The sequence below is a fragment of the Chelmon rostratus genome, chromosome 22 (assembly GCF_017976325.1).
Source record: "Chelmon rostratus isolate fCheRos1 chromosome 22, fCheRos1.pri, whole genome shotgun sequence".
In the NCBI taxonomy this organism is placed as follows: domain Eukaryota; kingdom Metazoa; phylum Chordata; class Actinopteri; order Chaetodontiformes; family Chaetodontidae; genus Chelmon; species Chelmon rostratus.
Window position 1 is genome coordinate 6,508,555 of NC_055679.1, and position 20,457 is coordinate 6,529,011.

Genomic DNA, 20,457 nt, shown 5'->3' on the forward strand with positions numbered 1-20,457 from the left:
AACCAGGTGATGGAGCAGACAGGGAAGCAGTCAGCCAGACATTGCAGCTCTGTTGTAGATCCAGGTAGAGCAAACGTCTGCTTGCCCACGGGCCCTTCGTTGGGTTTCACAATAAGCACCTCATCTGGACCGTCTGCAAAATGTCAGAGAACTTTTTTGAACATTCCGCTCTGATTGGTCGTCAACACTTATATCTCTACATTAGATGATTGATAGACCTCTGTTGCAAAAGAATCTGTCACTCTCCTTCCCTGATTAAATGTCTTCAAGCCATTAGTGAGCTTTGCTAAATAGCTTAGCAAATTTCTCATTCCCCAGTTCACTTCTTGAATATGTTGGACACCACTGCCCCACTGCGTAATGATATGATTTTCATGCCCCTGGCATACTCACAGTTTACTTGCATCAGGTAGCCAAGAGACATGACGGGACCACCACCTTCAACTATGAATGAGTTGTAGTAGAGTGAGCGGTTTCCACCCTGTAGTACCAAACACTGGTACAGCCCTCCATCCGTTTGCGAGAGAGGACTGAAGGTCACTGACGTGTTGTCAAGGGAGAAACGCACTCTTTCAGATGCCGGCATTTGCTGTTTGTTCCTGAGCCACGTGATGGAGGCTGGGTCCCGAGGGCCAACACACTGCAGAGAGAAAGGCTCACCTGCAACTGGCAGGGCACGAGAGGTGGGACGCACTGAGAATGGATCTGTGAGGAAAAAAATCAAGTGACTGATGACCATACAAGGCTCCTACACCACGACATATAAAAAATCTGTTTAACGTCATTTGAGAGCAACATTGCAGACTCACCAAACACCGTGAGGTTCTTAGTGGCAGTAATAGTGGCGTTAGATGCTGTGTTAGTGACCTCACAGGTCAGGGGCTCAGTTTGAGAGTAGTCAGTAAAAGTGATCTGCAGGCGGCTGGCATAGTCTGGCTCACCCCCCTGATGGATGATGGGCATCTGGGTTTGATCACTCTGGAAAGTCTTGCCCATGTACTTCCAAGTGAATGCACAGGATGGACTGCATGTGGCAGAGCATGTGTATGTGTACTGTTTTCCCATTACAACTGTACTGTTACCAGTGATGATAATGTTGGATAAACCTAAAGAGGGAGATATAAAAAGACAGTTCAGTTGTCTCAGTGCTGTCCTCTTTGCATTGATGGTGCACATAACAGAATTTTAAGTTTGGCGATTGGATGTTTCTTTCCAAAATGCAATATGCAAGCTCATTTCATTCACCCACCTGACACCTGCACGACCAGAGACTTCGAGATGTGGAGGTGTGAGACGGTGTCCTGAGCCTCACAGATCAGAGTTTCAGGACGAGCTGGTGGAAAAACTGAAATGGTGTTGCCTTGTGTGGTACTGAGCGTCTCCGCGTCCGAGACGACAGTCCAGGTGTAGTTGCAAGAGGGGTAGCAGTCAGCCGAACAGGTGAAGTTGGATGCAACTCCCGCAGTCAGAAAGGCGGGACCGCTGATTTTTATATTTGACGGTCCAGCTGCAACATTGGAAACAGATTTGGTTGAAGTTGTTTCTGTTAAAAAAATGTGCATGCTTGAATTCATTGTTTTCATTCTTACCTGTCATTTGCAGCGTCTTTCGGACGGTGACTGATGCTCCTGTGGCAGGATTGACTGCCGTGCAGATCAGGTTTTGTGTTGGCTGCAGTTCCCCAAACTGCAATCTCAGCTCCGGGCCCTGAGAGGTGACATTACCCCTGGTCCAGGTGAACTGGCATGTCGGGTAGCAACTGGCCGAGCACTGGAAGCCATACAGTATACCCACAGTCACCATGTCGACCCCACTGATCACCACTGAGGATGGCCCGTCTGCGGTTAGAGGAAGAGTCGATACATTTACAATTTATTCAACAAGGAGAAATCTTTTGATAATAAGTAGCTGAAGTTTGAATTAGCCATTACTCATGAGTCGATTGCACATAAGCCTACGTTAAGATTCAAATGAAATGCGTTGTCTACTGCCAGGCAAAGGCAGACCTGCATGGAAGAAACAGAGCCCGAGGGCTCAGGGAATCACTTGCTGATCTCTTTGTTGGAGTCAGTGAGGCAGATAAAAACTCTCCAGTGGAAAAGCACCAGATGTGGATGAGATCTGCAGCGAGGTTCAGGACATTGTTGAGCATTCCTGGTTAACCAGCCTTGCATTAAGGTCCTGGGCAGATGCCTGTGGACTGGCAGACCAGGATTGTGGTTCCCATTTTCCAAAAGAGGAGCGGACAGTGTGTCCTTGTATTGACTGGAGGTTCCAGGACTGCATTATCTTTTGCCAGTGATGTAGTTCTGCTGGCTTCATCAGGCTATGACCTCCAGGTACCTTCATGAATGAGGTCATGTGCAAGTTCATTGATGACTCAGTGTTGCTCACAGCAGGAGACCTTCCAACCTTCACCTTTGGTCATGAGCTCTGGGTAGTGACATAGAAAGTAAAACTACATATGTAAATGGCCAAAATGAATGTCCTGTATCAGGTGTCTTGGGAGCCTCAGGGAAAGGCTGAGGAGTTAAAGTCCAGATGAAACCGCATTTCAAGAGAATCTAGCTTAGACTGTCATATTTCCAAGTGCAACAGGATGAGCAGTCCAGAGATAACATCAGGACGAATTTGATTGGAACATTCAAGCTATAAGCTATAGCTAATGAATCTCAGCTCTGTGGCGCTATATAAAGCTTGATTGCTGGGTTGATGTCGTGGTACTATTGGTTGAAGCCAGTTGGTTCAAACACACGTCACTTTTTGTTTTACAGGTTTGTTTTTCTATTTTTCTGGCATTTATTGTTAAGAAGTCTTTTCATTTAATCTCGACTTGAAAAAATCTAGTAGCTGAGGTTGTTCTGGCGTCTAGTGATGATACCTCCTGAACAGTACTGCAGGTACGACCAACTCAGAAGAGGCCCTGGACAGACCAAGAAATTGCCTGAGGGACTGCATATCTTGCTGCACAATCATCCACTGTCTTGCTTCTGTTGACGACTGAGCAACCTCAGGCCTTGCTTACGGGCACTTCCAGGTTAATTTATAGGAAAGCACTTAACCATAACGACGTGACTGTGACGACCCTTCTATACTCACAGTTTACTTTCATATCGTAGCCAACAGACTGGATAGGGGCTCCCCCCTCTGCCACCACACACTGGTATAAACCGTTTTCGACCTGCAGGAGAGGACTGAAGGTCATGGTGATGTTGCCAGGGGAGAAATGCACTCTTTCGGACCCTGGCACTGGGAGATTGTTCTTCAGCCACGTGACGGACGCCGGGTTCTGAGAGCCGACACACTGCAGAGAGAAGGGCTTGCCTGACACCGGCAGGGCCTGGGAGGTGGGACGCACTGAGATGGGGTCTGAACGGGAATGGGAAAGACATAATGTGATTAGTTTCTTGATACCATTTTTCATTCAAAAGGTGGAGCAACGTCACAGACTCACCGATGACAGTGAGGTTCTTAGTGGTGGTGACAGAGGCGTGAGACAAAGTGTTTGTTGCCTCACAGGTCAGAGGCTCAATTTGAGAGTAGTTGCTGAAGGTGATCTCCAGGTGACTGGCACACTGTGGCTCGTCCCCCTGATACAAGATGGGTATCTGGACTTGGTCCCCCTGGAAAGTCTTGCCCATGTACTTCCAAGTGAACGCGCAGGATGGAATGCACGTGGCAGCGCATATGAACACGTACTGTTTCCCCATCACCACTGTGCTGTCACCACTGATGATAATGTTGGATAAACCTAAAGAGGGACATATAAAAAAGACATTTGAATGTATAATGCTCATTTTACATGACACAGAACATGAATGCAATCGAAGTACCATCTATAAATAATTTAGGAGCAAGTATGGAGGCTTATTTTTGACCTTGGGATCGGTATGTATGTCGAATGCTGAATGAACCAATGCATTTCTCACTAACTTCCATCATGTATAACCAAACTGCTTTAACAGCACACATATCTCTCATCCAGTATACCCAGTATACCCGGCTTTCTGTTAAACTCACTGATTGTTTGTTCTCGTAAGAGGTTAAGTTTGTTCACGTACTTGTCACCCACAGAAACAGAGTGGTGGAGGTGTAGAGGTGTGAGACGGTGTCCTGAGCCTCACAGAGCAGCGTTTCAGAGGCAACAGTGCTCGCAGGTGGGGTGACAGAGATCGTGTTGCCTTCTGCTGTGCTGAACGTCTCCTCATCCAGGATTACCTTCCACGAGTACGTGCAGGAGGGGTAGCAGTCCGCCGAGCAGGTGAAGACGGCCGCAGCACCGACAGTGAGCATGGGCGGACCGCTGATCTGTATGTTCGATGGCCCGGCTGAAAAGGTTGGAAATAGATTTGGTTGAAGGAAGTGCTGCTGATGGAATGATTCTGAATTCACTCTGGTCTTTCATACCCGTCACTTGCAGAGTCTTGTGGACAGCGACTGACTTCCCTGTTGCAGGGTTGACCACTGTGCAGGTCAGGGTCTGTGTTGGCATGATGTGCTGGAGCTGCAGTCTCAGCTCAGGGCCCTCAGAGGTCACATTCCCCCTGGTCCAGCTGTACTGACAGCCAGGGTAACAACTGGCTGAGCACTGAAAGCCATACGGGATTCCCACCGTCACCACGTCGACCCCACTGATCACCACAGAGGACGGCCCGTCTGCAGGAAGAGGTAGAAGAGGTTTTTTCCAATCATTCAAATCGCAGGACAGGACGTGGAGCCTATGATTGCCAGGATCAGAAACAAGCAGAGAAACTTTTGAAGGTAATCAGAATCAGAAGGATCTTACAGGTGGTTTCTCTCATGGTTCCACGCTGCTCCATTTCACCGGCAGAAAAACCTGAAAAATCAGTGGATAAAAATCATCTGATTAAAATTATGCGTCAGTATACGAAAGAATGTCTAAAATGATGCAAATAATTTGCATCCAGCAGCGCAGCCTCTTACCTGCCAGACAGGTGAGCAGCAGCAGGCAGGCTAAGTGATGAACCATGGTGCCGCAGACACTCTGAAACAACTACACACACTCGTATAACGATCCATGCTCTTATAATGAATGGGGAAGAAAGGCCTTGCCCACTGTTATCACCCACTTCTACAGAACACAGACAATAAAAGACCCAGTGTTCCCGGTAAAGGAGTGCAACATGGTTATCAGCTGGGTTCGCTCTCCGCAGAGGGCGTGCATGCAAGCAGCCGACGTGGTGCGTGGTTTTGTATTCTGTGGGTTGTGGTTGTTTCTTTTGTGCCTTGCGGTGTTAATCCAGGGCAGATAATGACGCTCTCTCTCTTTATCATGCCTGCCGGTGGTTACAGATGTAAGACTTCAAGCTCAATTTATCACAGCGTCTTGATAGAATACAACTCCAGCTGTCTGCAGGCCCTGATATGTTTTAGCGTGACCTTTGGGGTTCTGTTGATGTATTTGCCTTTCATTAACGCCACTGCTGTACGCCGTTGTTGCGGGACGTCAAAGCTACGCTAATCGTCATTTGAATGTAAATATTTATGTGTTCTCGGCTGAAACAAAAGAGCATAACAAGCACTTTTCTTTCTTCGTCTCAATGAATACATTCAGTTTGATGATGAAATGACGGATGATGAAAGTTTTCAGACCGTCACCTTGGTTTTCTTATTTAAGAATTTGAGATTTTTCATGAAACTACAGGCTGGGTGAACTTTGTCTCTATTGTTCTGTATGTTCTGTTGAAAAATGATATTTAGATGTGCTATATGGAGAAATTATGCAAAAATAATTTATTTTTTTAGAATTGGACCAAACTTATTATGGTGACATGAGTTGATCCAGATTGTCCACTGAATGCACACCTGCCCTCTATAAGTTAAAATAACAGTGATAGTTGCAGTAGCTATGACTTTATTTTCCATTAGAGACTTAAAACTTTGGCCATTTACTCCCAAACTGTGCTCCATGATCTCTCACAATTACTGTCACAGTATGAGTACACAGTCTTGAGAGTCCATTCATCTCGACTCTCATGTGCCCATCAGAAGTAGTGCCAGTGATGCAGTATAAGTTAAACCTTATACATCTCTGGTGGCCATCTTTTTTTTTATCAGAGCAGAAAGGGGCACACGCCACAGTGAAGTACCTCTCAGAAAAGATTTGTCAATACACTGATATGAGCCCTGGGTGTGTCCTTTATTTGTCAGTGCTATTTGCCGATATAAGATTACAGCAAACATGCATCTGAAGTGTGTGGAATATTGAGCTGACCTTCCTTTTAAATGGCATATGAGTAAGATATTTAAATATGCAGGATCAACATCGTGCTTTTGAAAAGAGTGTCCCTTGACAGCGTTAAGTGAGCTATATTGCGAGTCAACACAATGCATAATCATTGACATCACAGCACTTCAGTACAGATGTCGGTGGTGTACCATCACCATCCAACCTGCAGGAGGCGCCAAGGCTGAATCAAGACCAATTTCATATCCTCACAAGACTTCTGGAGTCTTTAAAGCCCCTACACACACCCATCTGATCACTCTGTGTTTACAGTGACAAACAGACAGATAGATCCAGCTCTGCTTGTCTCCTCTGTGCATCCTGTATCCTCCCCATGCTGCATTATTCTAAGCTATGATGAACCAGTCACAGGACACGTCTCCAGCCCGCTACAGGTGCTGTCTCTCCCTCTTCACCTCCCTGTAGTTCTCATGCTTAACCTCCATGTTGTTGACTGTGCAGCTGCTTTGACACACAGAGAGTTCCAGCTTACTGTCTGCTGAACTAAAAGTTTATCAAATTAGTATGACTGGATGAAAATAATTGCTGAATTTAAGAGGCCTGCAGATCGACTTATGAGCTGTAGATTTAAAGATCATCTGGCTAAAACGTCTCATATGCTATACTAGACGCACGGCTTCTGTGTTATGGCTGATATGCTGATTATTATCTGATTAATAGCCTAAGAACCACAGCTCAGCAAACACCTTGAAATGTTGACTTGATTGTGCTTTGAAATTGTTATGGCTGATAGAGGCCATGGAGGTGCAATGGGACATGTTGATGGTTTGTTTTCGTGAACGGCCGGACAGCGCGTCACTGTAAATGTTGCTGCCTCGATGAATTGTGGGGCACTAATATCGGCATTCGTTTCGTATCCTATGCTGGAGGAGATATGGAATGAAGCAGTGAAGCACCTTCCCTGAGCATTTAGACTATTCGAACAGCTGCCACTTAGATACTTCTGGGTCATTTCACTCGGTGAGGAACCTTCCTAATCCAAAAAAAAACGATTCATCCAGAGCTCTGGAGTCATTTGTTCATAATCAGCTCAAATAATTCCTCTCAAAAAATTATGTGTCAAGTCCACACCAACTTGTTTTCAGAGCTAAATAAAGTTCTGTCACTGCTACACTGCTATTACTTTTGATATTATATCTGCTACCGACAAAGGGGAATTGTGCCGCCCTATTTGGAGATTAAACAAAGGTATTTGATGGTGTTGATCATGCTGTGCTCCTGCAGAGGCTTTGCCACACTGCTTCTGACTCCAAGTCCTGTAAGCAAACTGTCTCAAAGACAGCATTGTGCCATTTTGGCTGGGAGACCATCTCGATCAGGAAGACAGGACAGGCGTTGGTTGCCACAACGAAGGTCATTACTTGACCCATTCAAATGATTGGCTAATGCTTGAAGCCCTATGTGCACACACAATTTTGGGAAACTACCTGTTGGTTTTTGTGCTGCACACACTTTTACATACACATTTTACAACACACATTCTTCACTTCACATTATTGTTTTTCTCATTTTTTTGTAATTCTTTTTACTATTAGTTTTTAACTGTTTTCTCTGAGTTTGTTTATTCCTTGGTTATTTCCCAAGGACTCCCAACATGCCCTCAGCGATTCTTTGAGATTTAAATAAAGGTTGATTGAATGAACAAATGAAAAGTATGGAAAGTGCTGCACTGACACACTGGATTTATTGAAGATTTGATTGCAACAGTGAAAAGGTGTATTTTGTACATATTTGGCAACTTAAGAAAAAGTGAGTCACGTGGTAAAGAGGCAGCAGACCACTTTATTTATGTGTAGGCATCAAAATTTTGATTATATGAACAATCTGTGACATTACATGTGAACAGTCCCTCCTGCACAGGTTGATGTATAATTGCTCCTCCACGCCTACTAAAAAGTGCAAACAGGGTTCAGCCCACTGTCAACATGTGAAACAAACACACCATGAGATCACTGGTACATGAGTCATTACTTCTCCACAACTCAGCTCCTATGTTCTTCATCATAAATTCATGTGGAAAGATCTGACAGAGACAGAGAGACAAAGGGAGAAATTATTTTTCTGATGTTAAGAACGATAAATCTGTACCTGCTATCAAAGCAAATATAATAGTACCAAATGATGAGAAGTAAGTGTTCCATGAAATGAAAAATACAATAAAAAAAGCACCCAAAAGAAGCATGTTGATGGGGTCATAACTGTGCCATGCTACAGGAAGTGAGCTCTACAGCAGGAAGCAGCAGAGATGATGAAGGCCAGCAGCAGCACAGATGAAGTCTCTTCAGGACGTGTTGACAGGTTAGGCTCTGATGCTGAACACAAGAAAGAGGAAACAAATGCAGGTCAAACAACAGCAGACAGCATTAATATGATAATAATGATAATAAACTTTATTTGTACAGCACCATCCATGCAGGAATTGCAGCTCAAAGTGCTTTACAACAAAGAAATTAGTTAGAAAAAAGAAAGTGCCATTGCCTCATGCAGAAAAGACAGAATGTACATAAATCAGGGACATAAAATGAATGTTAAATAAGATAGAGAACGAAACCCACTTATAGGTAAAAATAGAGCACATAGGATGCATAAAATCAAGCAAAATACAGCAATTTAAAAGAAGTGCAGCAGTGTGTAAGTGTGAGGCAAAGCACAAAAGTTTCAGACCTGAAAAAAAAAAAACAGAGACACCTGGGTTGCTCCCAGCCAAGAAATAGTCCAGCACAAAAAACAACAACGTTTCCTTTTTTCCTTTTCTTCACTTACATGTCACAGCTATGTCTCGAGTAGCAGAGACAAACAGGTGGGACAAAGCATTGATGGCTGTGCAGGTGAGCATGTTGGAGCCGTCCATCTCCCAAGGAGCGATGGAAACATTCGCTCCAATACTAATCAGTGAGCCTTGATTAGAGAACCACAAGTAGAAACAAAATGGCCGACAGTAGGCATGGCAACTGTAGTTGTAGATCACTCCTGCATTCATCAAGTCGGGGCCCATGATGGAAACATTGGTTGGTCCAGCTGAGGTGAGAAACACAAATATATGAGTCTTTAGAAGGGAAAGACATTCACAGAGCACAGAAATTGTGAATTATTCTACCATGAAGGCCACTGTAGTTTTTTTCATACACCCCTCAACAGCAGCGACATCTATCCCTTACCTAACACTTGCAGTTGCTTTGTTGTTGTGACATTGGCACCATCCTCTGTAGCTGTACACGTCACTGTTAAGGCCTCCACCCATTTGTTAACAGTGAAGGCCAGCTCATTGCCCTGACCCATGGCGCTCTGTCCATCCAGGGACATAGAATAGCTACATGCAGAGCAGCTGCAGTTGCACTCGATGCTGCTCGGCACGCCCACAGTCACATAGTCCGGGCCGGCAATTGTACAGCTGATGTTCAGTCCTTCTGAAACCAATGCATCTTTACAATTACACCAATAGCACCTTTAATATTGGTTTCATTTGTAATTTGAATGCAAAATCACTTACCCAGATCACTGTAATCTAGTCCAGAGGTCTGTCCAGCTGTAGACAGTACAGGCTGAAGGCCTACACAGTCAGTGAAAACAATATTTCATTGTTCTCTTAAACACAATCTGGTATTCAAATCAAGGTTCGTTCTTTGCCTGGGAAACACTGTTATAAATAATTACTTAAGCTAGGCTTTGTCGCTTTTTAAAGAAGAAAGAGCAAAAAATATATTTAAAAACAGAAGGAATCAAACACATCCTTGTTAAGTTTAATACACTCAGTCATTTTGCTGCAATACATCCTTGGTCCAGCATGACCAGTAGCATATTTTGGCTCATGCTACCTAACATTAGCAAACATTAATAAGTCAGTTGCTAACTTAAATACTCTTCTGTATTTGTGCTACCACTGAACAATGTTTTAGCATGTATCATCATCCTGTAATTGTCACTTGGTGGCTATAGTGGCTGCTGTTAAGCAAATGCTACACAGGCTTGCAATATGTTAATATTAAATACCACATTACATGTAAAAATTCAGCATTCAAAATGTTAATTGGTCAAAGTATACAGTAGTATTACCTGCACAATAAAGCATACTTTATGCATCAAAACTAATAGAACTCATTTTGCAGAAAATTATCCGCTGTGTGTAGTATTTTTTAAAGACTGAGTTATTTTTACCAGTGTGTTAATGCGGAAGTAGCATTTAAGTGTTGTAGCTGGTCGAGGTGAAGCTAACTAACTGCTTTATTTAGTGCTGCGTAGTTTAATGTATAGCAATGCTTCATATTCTAAAAGCTGATATTTGTGCCGCATAAAATCATCATCTGCAAAGAAACTAATAACTGCAGCTTTCAAATATACTTTGTGGAGTATAAAGTACTTCAGTACCTCTGAGGTGTAAAGGACCCAGCAGCCACTACAATCAGTATGGCAGCGCTTACACACTGTTCCAAAGCACCACATTACCACAACTAAACTTAAACTCTGCACTGTTTTTTTTGTTTTTCAGAGGAAAATCCATCTTTTACCTGCTAGAAACAGCAGAAAACAAAGTCTGCTGAGATTTGAGTGCAGTCCGTTCTGTTTCGATATGTAGGTATTATCCATTGTCCCGAAAGACTCCGAAGTGTACAGCCACCAGGAAATAGACAGCTGCCAGTGCACAGTCAGTCAGTCAACAGCAGCAGGGAGAGAGCTCTTATCAGAGAGCTGGAACAGAAACTTATCTGCCTTCTTAGTCACTCAAATGGAAAATCCATCACTTTTAGTTGATGGCAGATCAAACTCTATAGAATGTGACTCACATTGGACTTAGAAAGGTTTCACCCTGACTTTTTGCAGTTTGTCTTCAGCATCTAATAGATTTCAATCTATCTTTATTTGCTAGTGAATCCTGGTTTTCCAGATGGGAGTCTATGAAAAAGCTCGCTTGTACAGTTAGAGTGGAGGACTACAGTGCAGCAGTGCTCCCTACTTTGGGTGTCTGGCTTAGAGGGTGTTTTGGAGATTGTTGGATGGTGTAATGGTTTGGAGACTGGCCCAAATAAGGGAATGGCACAGGTCTGCGCACTGTAAAAGCAAATGTGTCCCAAAGAAATTAGGATTCCATATTGGAAAACAGACATATACAACAAAATGTAACGTAACATGGCATCACCATAACCCAGCAACAAAACCACGGTGGTTAATGTAATGCGTGTGACCACACTATATATATATGAGCCTCAGCCTGGAGAGAGTTCCTGCCCTTTGGAAAACTTCCTGTGTGCTTCCAGTGCCAAAGACTGTGCATCCCAGAGAGCCCAACCACTTCAGGCCTGTAGCCTTAACTTCCGCCTGATGAAGACCTTGGAGAGGATTATACTTAACCATCTTCATCACCTGGTGAGCAGTGAGCTGGACCCCTACAGTTCGCTTACCGAAGAGGCATTGGTGTGGAAGACGCGATCATCTACCTGCTCCATCGCTCTCTTTCCCACCTGGAGAGCACTAGTAACACAGTGAGGGTCATGTTTTTTTTTACTTTTCCAGTGCTTTCAACACGATCCAGCCATCACTGCTGAGGGGGAAGCTGGAAGGAGCTGGAGTAGACTGTCACCGAGCCGCATGGACCATTGACTACCTCACCAACAGACCACAGTATGTGAGGCTTCGCGACTGTGTGTCAGATGTGGCATTTTCCAGCACCGGAGCTCCGCAGGGTACTGTGCTCTCTCCTTTCCTCTTCACCCTCGACACATCGGACTTCAGACACAACACAACCAGTTGTCACATCCAGAAGTTCTCCGACGATACAGCCATCGTTGGATGTGTATCGCAGGGGAACGATTTGGAAGACAGGGAAGTCATCACTAACTTTGTCGACTGGTATGGACTAAACCACCTGCACATCAACGCCAGCAAGACCAAGGAGATGGTGACTGACTTCCGCAGGAAAGCACCACAAACTACACCAGTGTGCATCCAGGGATTTGACATTGAAATTGTGGAGGAGTACAAACACCTGGTTGTCCACCTCAACAATAAACTGGACTAGTCCACAAACACTGATGCCCTGTACAGGAAGGGCCAAAGTCCTCTCCATCTCCTGAGAAGACTGAGGTCCTTTGGAGTATGTAGGACATTACTGAGGACTTTCTATCTGTGGTTGCATCTGCAGTCTTTTACGCAGTGGTCTGCTGGGGCTATGGAAGCTCTGAGAAGGACAGAAAGAGACTCAATAAACTGGTCAGGAGAGCTGGCTCTGTCCTCGACTGCCATCTGGACACCAGGTGAGAGGAGGATGTTAGCCAAGCTGACATCGATCATGGACAACCCCTCCCACCCCGTGCATGACACTGTGGGGGCCCTTAGCAGCTCCTTTAGAAACAGACTGCTGCATCCAGCGTGTAAGAAGGAACGCTACCGCTGGTCCTTCATTCCATCAGCTGTCAGATTATTCAGCTCCAGCATCACTTAACATAAGACTGTGTTGATGTTGTTTGACAAATAATCTGTTGTTTTTTTTATCATTTATGCGAACATACGCTCACATCCTTGACATTTTGTGCAATATTACATATTTCCTTCACATTTTGTGCAATTTTACATATTTTTTAGTGTTTTGTATATTTCATTCTTCTGTGCAATAGTATTAACAATATTTATCATTATTATCAATCTGAAGGTGACAAGCCCGGAGGCACGAGGTTTCAGGACTCAAATGCAAGACTCAGACACAATCAGCGAAGTTTCAAAATAAAGAAGTAGTTTATTAACAAAAGGCGCTCAGGATAAATGATAACAGCACATACAACGTATGGCTTCAAAGTACAAACAAAGGACGCTAAGGATAATTTAGAATACAAAAATTAAAAATTAAAAAAGAGGCTCAAATTTCTATGAAACAAAGTAACAAATGAATCAAGACTAGACTAGAAAAATACACAATCAATGATGACTTACTTACAAACAAAATACAAGGCACGAACAGGAAGACAAGTATCACGAGAGCTAGATAAATCAAGGCTTGGTACGAGGACATGGCACGAGACAATCTGGCACAGGACAAAGGGAGACGCGGACTATATATACACGAGGTAACAATGAACAGGTGGAGACAATTAGGGCGGGGAAGACAATCAGACAGGCGGGAAACACACCGGGAAGTCAAGGGCCTGAAACGAGAGGAGAGTTAGGTTTCACAATAAAACAGGAAGTGTAAGACAAGACATGACGCTCTTGAACAAAAACACTTAACAGATCTGACGAGACATGACAGAAGGCAGCATCCCTTTTTTTCTCCACAGTTTTTGGGGTAGTACATATTTTTTTATGTATTTTTCTAGGTATTGTTTTCTTTTAGATTGTCAAAAATTTCCTTTTGCTTGCATAATATGTACATATATATTTATATTTTTCTAACAACTGCTATTTCATGCTGCTGTAATGCCCAAATTTCCCCAGATGGCGATAAAGAAAGCTTTTTCTTATCTTTTCTTATCTAATCTTATCATTATTTACTTTTGCATTCCCAGCATCCACCTTGGTACTGTGCAATAGGTGACATCATCCTTAGTTCATTATCAGAATAAATAATAAATGCAAACAGACAATAAAACTGCGACACAACGGATACCCCAACTTTAAGGAAGCTGGAGCAGTTAGCCTGAATTTATACATGTAGTCTGTGGATGATGGACAAAATAATGTGACACACCAACAAAATGATAAGTGAGCCTCTGAACAACTGAGCCAATCATCATTTATTGAAAGCAAACCTTTTCACAATCTAATAATATCCACTACTCCTACACAAACAAAACAAAGTCGACAAGAACAGAACGTTTTGGGTGCAGATGTGTATGCGAAAGTGTGCTGAGGTATGTGTGTACAATGTGTGTGTGTTTGTGTGTGTGCGCGCGCTCTTAAAGTGACGTCTCTCTGGAGTCCCTGGGCGGCCTGAAGGTCAGTATTTCTGTGAAAGTGTGACCTGCACAAACACAGAAGGGAGGATTATCCATCAGCCATTCCAAATCATGTCTGTGTCCTACTTTCAGATGCAGCTACAACCCCTCCACCTTTTCTCTTTTAAAACTGTTGCACCTATAGAAAATGGCACCGCCTGCGTTCAAAGTAGCATCAAGTAAGATCTTCAGTGACCTCCTCTGGCAAACAGCTGGTATAGTAACACTGAAAGAAAGACTCCGGTGCTCACTCTCTGCAGGCTTGTCACTATGAGGCACACCTTTCACATGACACATAGCCTCTTGACCTATCGTGGATCTAAAAATATGGATGAAAGCAGCTTTAAATCTCAACCGGCCTCTCTGCTCTCTGTTGTCCATGGTCTGATCGTAAGGCAGCGCTTCAGTCTCCTCCTCGGCATCTCTGAACTCACTGAAGAAGGGCAGGTCGAGCGCCTCGGATGCGCTCACCCTCTGCTCGGGGTCCAGAAGCAGCATCTTTTCCAAGACACACACTGCTGTGTTACAGACATACATATCAAGGTCAGCATGACAGGGTTCAGTGCACCAACACCTGGCTCAAGTGGATTGTACCATTTGAGCTGGCTTTGGAGAAAATCGAGTGTAAATCTTTTTTGGGCACTTTTGGTAGACTTCTGATGTAGTTTTTGGCCTGTTAAGAGAGGAAGTGGAGAGAGGGATGACGAAGGTTTGTGCAAGCAAACTGCAAACTTCACAACCAACTTTCAACTTCATATCCAGTGAGGGTTTCACACATTGAGTGTATCTTTGATACGTGGCTCGAACCCCAGGGTACAACTTACATCTTGGCAACAAAGCCAGCAGTTGGGGTTCCTGTAATCTTCATGATTTCTCTGAGCTGGTCCAGGTCTTGCAGCAGCTATGGTCAAGTATCATCATGCATGGATGCATTTAACAAAAGCATTGGATGGTGTTGATCATGCTGTGCTCCTGCAGAGGCTCTGCCACACTGCTTTTGACTCTAAGTCCTGGAAACAAACTGTCTCAAAGGCAGCAATGTGTCATTTTGGCTGGGTGACCATCTTGAACAGTAAGACAGGACAGGCTTCCTATTCATTTATAAAGCCCTTAATGGCAAAGTCTGATGTGCACACACAGAATTTGGGAAAACTACACTTTCATTTTTGTGCTGCACACACTTCTATTCTTTTTACTATTAATTTTTAACTGTTTTCTCTGAGTTTGTTTATTCCTTGATTATTTTTGTGTGTATTTATTCTGCTTGAACTGCACTCCCAACATGCCCTCAGTGATTCTTTGAGATTTAAATAAAGGTTGATTGAATGAACAAATGAAAAGTATGGAAAGTGCCACACTGACACACTGGATTTATTGAAGATTTGATTGCAACAGTGAAAGGGTGTATTTTGTACATATTTGGCAACTTAAGAGAAAAATTGAGTCACGTGGTAAAGAGTCAGCAGTGCATTTTATTTATGTGTGGCTATCAAAACTTCACCATTTCAAATGTATGATTGTGGAACAATCTGTGACATTACATGTGAACAGTCCCTCCTGCACAGGTTGATGTATAATTGCTCCTCCACGCCTACTAAAAAGTGCAAACAGGGTTCAGCCCACTGTCAACATGTGAAACAAACACACCATGAGATCACTGGTACATGAGTCATTACTTCTCCACAACTCAGCTCCTATGTTCTTCATCATAAATTCATGTGGAAAGATCTGACAGAGACAGAGAGACAAAGGGAGAAATTATTTTTCTGATGTTAAGAACGATAAATCTGTACCTGCTATCAAAGCAAATATAATAGTACCAAATGATAAGAAGTAAGTGTTCCATGAAATGAAAAATACAATTACAAAGGCACCCAAAAGAAGCATGTTGATGGGGTCATAACTGTGCCATGCTACAGGAAGTGAGCTCTACAGCAGGAAGCAGCAGAGATGATGAAGGCCAGCAGCAGCACAGATGAAGTCTCTTCAGGACGTGTTGACAGGTTAGGCTCTGATGCTGAACACAAGAAAGAGGAAACAAATGCAGGTCAAACAACAGCAGACAGCATTAATATGATAATAAACTTTATTTGTACAGCACCATCCATGCGGGAATTGCAGCTCAAAGTGCTTTACAACAAAGAAATTAGTTAGAAAAAAAGAAAGTGTCATTGCCTCACGCAGAAAAGACAGAATGTACATAAATCAGGGACATAAAATGAATTTTAAATAAGATAGAGAACGAAACCCACTTATAGGTAAAAATAGAGCACATAGGATGCATAAAATCAAGCAAAATACAGCAATTTAAAAGAAGTGCAGCAGTGTGTAAGTGTGAGGCAAAGCACAAAAGTTTCAGATCTGTATCAGGAAGTCAGAGCTGGTTAAAGGCTAAAGTGAAGAGACACGTTTTTAGCTTTCTTTTGAAAATATTCTGCTTCCCTGATATCTATATCTATATCTATATCTATCTATCTATATATCTATACATACATATAGACAGATATATAGGTAGTGTGTTCCTGAGATTTGGGGTATAATGGACAAAGGCTGCATCCACAATTTTCTTTTGACTGTTGCTGGAAACCTCCAATAGACCAGCAGCAGGTGATCACGGATGGAGAATTAGTGGTCTGTTATTTTCTTCATGGAATCTAAACCCCTTTTTAAGATTTTTACATTTTTAATGAAGATTCATTAAACCATTTCATGGCTGATCTACCTGTTATTTGGACAGTTTTTACGGCTGCCGCTGTCTTCCTTGAAGCAGTGTTTTGTGCCTCGCACTTGATAGTGACAGATTTAAGCGGATGATCCACTCTCATCTCAATCACATGGCCCATCACAGCCTGACTGTCCACAGACGACACGTAGCGACAAGAGGGCAGACATTCAGACGTGCACACAAACGTATACTTTTGGGCAATATCTATGACATCAGGGCCTTTGATCTGAATCTCTGAAGGACCGGCTGAAAGAAAGAAAGTTAGGACAGATCATTACTGAGAAAAAGCTCATCAAGTGTACTTGATTTAAAAATGAAAATATACAATGGACTGCTTTAAATTGTGTGTAGTCTGTAAATATAACGTTTGACATTAGGGTTAGGATTCAGTCACTTGGTGAGTCATCTGATTGTCTGGTGAGTGGTTGTTAGCTTATTTGCTAACTTGTAGCTGGTTGTCTAATTACTTCACCCAGTAAAGGAATAGTTAGGCATTTTGGAAAAAATGCTTATTTGCTTTCTCGCAGAGAGTTAGATGAAGACAGTGAAACCACTTTCATGTTTAGACGGGAAATATGAAGCTACAGCTAGCAGTTGGTTAGCTCTGAGGTTGGACTCTGACTGTCCAAGTGCAACAAAATCCATAGTTTGTCTAATATGTCTCATTTCAACGTGCCAGGCAACCAGCAGAGACTCCACTAATGAAGGACACAGATACTTTTTGTAATGTATGAACCAAACTGAATTTTTCTCAATAAAGTTCAGACAAAGGTTGTTTTTTTTTTAAAAAAAAAAACAAAAAAAAAAACAGAGACTCCAGGAAGTAACTGCTACCAGCCAAGAAATAGTCCAGCACATAAAAACTACAACTTTGGGTACATCCCATTTCTCTTAATTGCATCCACATTTCCCTCACTTGCGTCTTTTCCTTGCGTCTCTGTCCGTCCCACCGGGGACGCATGGAAGGACGCAAGGAAACCACGCAAGGAGAGAAGAAATTAGGAAACATGTTTTAGGAGAATTGAGACATCCTTTCCTCTGAAGCGTCACGTGAAGCGACGTCTGTTTCTGATGACGCGACACAGCTCGATCTGCTGCATTTACCATTAAATTCACACCCCCACCCCCCCACCCCGCCCTTAATACTCCATTTAGATACATTCACTTATGTTTACATTATTAGAAAAAAAGTCTCCAGCACTAGCTAATAAGTATATAACACTTTTATTAACGCACATGAGAATTAATGAGTTCATTCTTGGCCGGACGCCTCTTCCTGGTGAACAGGTGGTCATTTTCTGACCTGAACTTTATCAGCCTCGCTGTGTCTTCTTTCCCTGTGATTGAGACAGATTTCAGAGCCGTCAGTGAAGAGAAACCTACAAGCCATGAAACACATTATTTCACACATTATTTCTTGTACTATTGTTCTTTGGACAACGTAACGTTAAGTTAGGCTCGTCTGAATTACAGCCATTCATTGCAGGATACTTACACTTAAACGGTTTCTCCACCTTGTTCAAATGTGCCAGCCGTGGGGGCGGAGTCTTTATACTGTTCAGTTGAAAGACTTCTGGGAAGGATGCACTCATGTATCCTTGCTCCTCAAAGCCACAATATGCCCTTAGGGACGGACGGCAAGATGGCAGACCAGAAGTACTTCGGGCAAGGAGCAAGGACACAACAATTAAGAGAAATGAGATGCACCCTCTGTCTTTTCTCACCTTTGGACAGATGCAGGAAAGCTGTTTGTAAGCTATGCTAACTATGTCCTGGCTGCAGCTTCATAGGCATCACACAGACATGTGGGTGGCATCAATCTTCTCATCTAACTCTCAGCAAAAAAGTCAAATGCTTTTTTTTCCCCACAAAAACTCAGACTTATCTTTAATGCTTAAAACTGGAAGCTAACATCAACATGTAGTGCAGTGCAGCTCTTCACTTACATGTCACAGCTATGTCTCGAGTAGCAGAGACAAACAGGCCAGACACACTATTGGTGGCTTTGCAGGTGAGCATTTTAGAGCCATCCATCTCCTGAGGAGTGATAGAAATAACATTCCCTTGACCACTTATCCATGGGCCTTTATTAGTCCTCCAGGTGTAGACACAAGACGGCCGACAGTGGGCATGGCAACTGTAGGTGTGGCTCACTGCTGCATTCATCAAGTCAGGGCCTCCAATGGAAACATTGGCTGGTCCAGCTGAGGTGAGAAACACAAATATATGAGTCTTTAGAAGGGAAAGACATTCACAGAGCACAGAAATTGTGAATTATTCTACCATGAAGGCCACTGTAGTTTTTTTCATACACCCCTCAACAGCAGCGACATCTATCCCTTACCTAACACTTGCAGTTGCTTTGTTGTTGTGGCAGTCTGCTGTGCACCATCCTCTGTAGCTGTACACGTCACTGTTAAGGCCTCCACCCATTTGTTAACAGTGAAGGCCAGCTCATTGCCCTGACCCATGGCGCTCTGTCCATCCAGGGACATAGAATAGGTACATGCAGGACAGCTGCAGTCACACTCGATGCTGCTCGGCACGCCCACAGTCACATAGTCCGGGCCGGCAATTGTACAGCCGATCTTCGGTCCTTCTGAAACCAATGCATCTTTACGATTCCACTAATAGCACCTTCAACATGGGTTTTATTTGTAATTTGAATGCAAAATCACTTACCCAGATCACTGTAATCTAGTCCAGAGGTCTGTCCAGCTGCAGACAGTACAGGCTGAAGGCCTACACAGTCAGTGAAAACAATAGAATCAAGCTTTGTTCTTTGCCTGGGAAACACTGTTTTGATAAATTACTTAAGCTAGGCTTCGTCACTTTTTAAAGAGGAAACAGCAAAAAATATATATTAGACAAGAAAAGTTAAATACAGAAGGAATCAAACACATCCTTGTTAAGTCATTTTGCTGAAATACATCCTTGGTCCAGCATGACCAGTACCATATTTTGGGTAATGTTGGCTAATATTAGCAAACAATAATGAGTAAATTGCTAACTTCAAGACTTTTCTGTATTTGTGTATGTTTTAGCATTTATCATCATCCTGTAATTGTCACTTGGTGGCTATAGTGGCTGCTGTTAAGCAAATGCTACACAGGCTTGCAATATGTTAATATTAAATAACACATTACATGTAAAATTTCAGCAAAATGTTAATTGGTCAAAGTATACAGTAGTATTACCTGCACAATAAAGCATACTTTTACATCAAAACTAATAGAATTTTGCAGCAAATTATCCGATGTGTGTAGTATATTTTAAAGAATGGGTTATTTTTCCGAGTGTGTTAATGCGGAAGTAGCATGTAACTGTTGTAGCTGGTCAAGGTGAAGCTAACTAACTGCTTTATTTAGTGCTGCGTAGTTTAATGTATAGCAATGCATCATATTCCAAAAGCTGATATTTGTGCCGTATAAAATCGTCATCTGCAAAGAAACTAATAACTACAGCTTTCAAATATATTTTGTGGATTATTAAGTACTTTAGTACCTCTGAGGTGTAAAGGACCCAGCAGCCATTACAATCAG